The sequence below is a fragment of the Leptodactylus fuscus genome, chromosome 4, assembly GCF_031893055.1.
Source record: "Leptodactylus fuscus isolate aLepFus1 chromosome 4, aLepFus1.hap2, whole genome shotgun sequence".
NCBI classification, from domain to species: Eukaryota; Metazoa; Chordata; class Amphibia; order Anura; family Leptodactylidae; genus Leptodactylus; species Leptodactylus fuscus.
The window spans coordinates 41,288,783-41,291,282 of record NC_134268.1 but is presented as its reverse complement, the minus strand read 5'-3'; the positions used below and the strand labels follow the sequence as shown (position 1 = coordinate 41,291,282).

At 53.4% G+C, this 2,500-nt stretch overlaps 3 non-coding genes across 3 annotated transcripts; all 3 read left to right on the top strand.

Moving 5' to 3' along the window:
• The first annotated feature begins 31 nt into the window (after positions 1-31).
• Positions 32-150, top strand: LOC142202069 (5S ribosomal RNA). Its single transcript, XR_012715947.1, has one exon. It is a non-coding gene; the product is annotated as a 5S ribosomal RNA (ribosomal RNA).
• A 721-nt stretch (positions 151-871) lies between these two features.
• Positions 872-990, top strand: LOC142201937 (5S ribosomal RNA). Its single transcript, XR_012715820.1, has one exon. It is a non-coding gene; the product is annotated as a 5S ribosomal RNA (ribosomal RNA).
• A 721-nt stretch (positions 991-1,711) lies between these two features.
• LOC142201886 (5S ribosomal RNA) lies at positions 1,712-1,830 on the top strand. Its single transcript, XR_012715770.1, has one exon. It is a non-coding gene; the product is annotated as a 5S ribosomal RNA (ribosomal RNA).
• The last annotated feature ends 670 nt before the right edge of the window (positions 1,831-2,500 follow it).

Here is a 2,500-nt window from a genome sequence, read left to right as displayed (position 1 = left end):
TAGAAGAGGAGTAAGTGAGAAGCTTGTCTCTGCCTACGGCCACACCACCCTGAACACGCCCAATCTTGTCTGATCTCGGAAGCTAAGCAGGGTCGGGCCTGGTTAGTACTTGGATGGGAGACCGCCTGGGAATACCAGGTGCTGTAGGCTTTTGCTTTTCCTCACTTCCACCAGCAGGGGGTCACTCTCCTCTATGCCATTTTTACATTCACTTTTTACACTGCACACTTGCTTCTTTTACATTCGCTTTCTCTCTTGCTCTCTTTAGTCCTTGCAAAATCCTAGTATTCTCATTCGTACCTCTATCACTCTTAGCAACTGCAGCCGCAGCGGGCGTGGTGGCCACCAGCGTTGTGGCTTTTTACTTTTAATAATAGCAGGCTTCATTTCCATAGCATCTGGGCCTCCCGCCGGGCTGGAGGCCATAGCTAGTAACCTGCAGACCAATTTACAGGGCAACACAGGCTGAACATCTTTGCAGGCAACGCGCCCTAGGAAAAGAGAAGCCGACTGAAAAGCAGCTTCGCTTCCAGGCACGGGCAACCATCTCACCTTCTTCCTTAGCCGACTCCTGGACAACGGGCTCCGGCCCAGCTTGCTCTTTCTTTCACCCCCGGGATGGTTTCTTAGCCCTGCGCAGACCCTGCGCCCAGCCCTTTTGAAAGAGGGCGGCTGCGGCCTGTGACTGGTTGCTGAACCACACCTGTGGGTATAAGGGCCGCCCCCAGCCCTTGCACTGCTCCTGCTGGAATATGAAGTTCTCTTAAGAGAAGGCAAAAAGTGAAGAAAAAGGCCGAGCGTGGAGTAGTGCAAAGAGCTGTCGGCAGCCAGGCTGCAAAGTAGAAGAGGAGTAAGTGAGAAGCTTGTCTCTGCCTACGGCCACACCACCCTGAACACGCCCGATCTTGTCTGATCTCGGAAGCTAAACAGGGTCGGGCCTGGTTAGTACTTGGATGGGAGACCGCCTGGGAATACCAGGTGCTGTAGGCTTTTGCTTTTCCTCACTTCCACCAGCAGGGGGTCACTCTCCTCTATGCCATTTTTACATTCACTTTTTACACTGCACACTTGCTTCTTTTACATTCGCTTTCTCTCTTGCACTCTTTAGTCCTTGCAAAATCCTAGTATTCTCATTCGTACCTCTATCACTCTTAGCAGCTGCAGCCGCAGCGGGCGTGGTGGCCACCAGCGTTGTGGCTTTTTACTTTTAATAATAGCAGGCTTCATTTCCATAGCATCTGGGCCTCCCGCCGGGCTGGAGGCCATAGCTAGTAACCTGCAGACCAATTTACAGGGCAACACAGGCTGAACATCTTTGCAGGCAACGCGCCCTAGGAAAAGAGAAGCCGACTGAAAAGCAGCTTCGCTTCCAGGCACGGGCAACCATCTCACCTTCTTCCTTAGCCGACTCCTGGACAACGGGCTCCGGCCCAGCTTGCTCTTTCTTTCACCCCCGGGATGGTTTCTTAGCCCTGCGCAGACCCTGCGCCCAGCCCTTTTGAAAGAGGGCGGCTGCGGCCTGTGACTGGTTGCTGAACCACACCTGTGGGTATAAGGGCCGCCCCCAGCCCTTGCACTGCTCCTGCTGGAATATGAAGTTCCCTTAAGAGAAGGCAAAAAGTGAAGAAAAAGGCCTAGCGTGGAGTAGTGCAAAGAGCTGCCGTCAGCCAGGCTGCAAAGTAGAAGAGGAGTAAGTGAGAGGCTTGTCTTTGCCTACGGCCACACCACCCTGAACACGCCCGATCTCGTCTGATCTTGGAAGCTAAGCAGGGTCGGGCCTGGTTAGTACTTGGATGGGAGACCGTCTGGGAATACCAGGTGCTGTAGGCTTTTGCTTTTCCTCACTTCCACCAGCAGGGGGTCACTCTCCTCTATGCCATTTTTACATTCACTTTTTACACTGCACACTTGCTTCTTTTACATTCGCTTTCTCTCTTGCACTCTTTAGTCCTTGCAAAACCCTAGTATTCTCATTCGTACCGCTATCACTCTTAGCAGCTGCAGCCGCAGCGGGCATGGTGGCCACCAGCGTTGTGGCTTTTTACTTTTAATAATAGCAGGCTTCATTTCCATAGCATCTGGGCCTCCCGCCGGGCTGGAGGCCATAGCTAGTAACCTGCAGACCAATTTACAGGGCAACACAGGCTGAACATCTTTGCAGGCAACGCGCCCTAGGAAAAGAGAAGCCGACTGAAAAGCAGCTTCGCTTCCAGGCACGGGCAACCATCTCACCTTCTTCCTTAGCCGACTCCTGGACAACGGGCTCCGGCCCAGCTTGCTCTTTCTTTCACCCCCGGGATGGTTTCTTAGCCCTGCGCAGACCCTGCGCCCAGCCCTTTTGAAGGAGAGTGGCTGCGGCCTGTGACTGGTTGCTGAACCACACCTGTGGGTATAAGGGCCGCCCCCAGCCCTTGCACTGCTCCTGCTGGAATATGAAGTTCCCTTAAGAGAAGGCAAAAAGTGAAGAAAAAGGCCTAGCGTGGAGTAGTGCAAAGAGCTG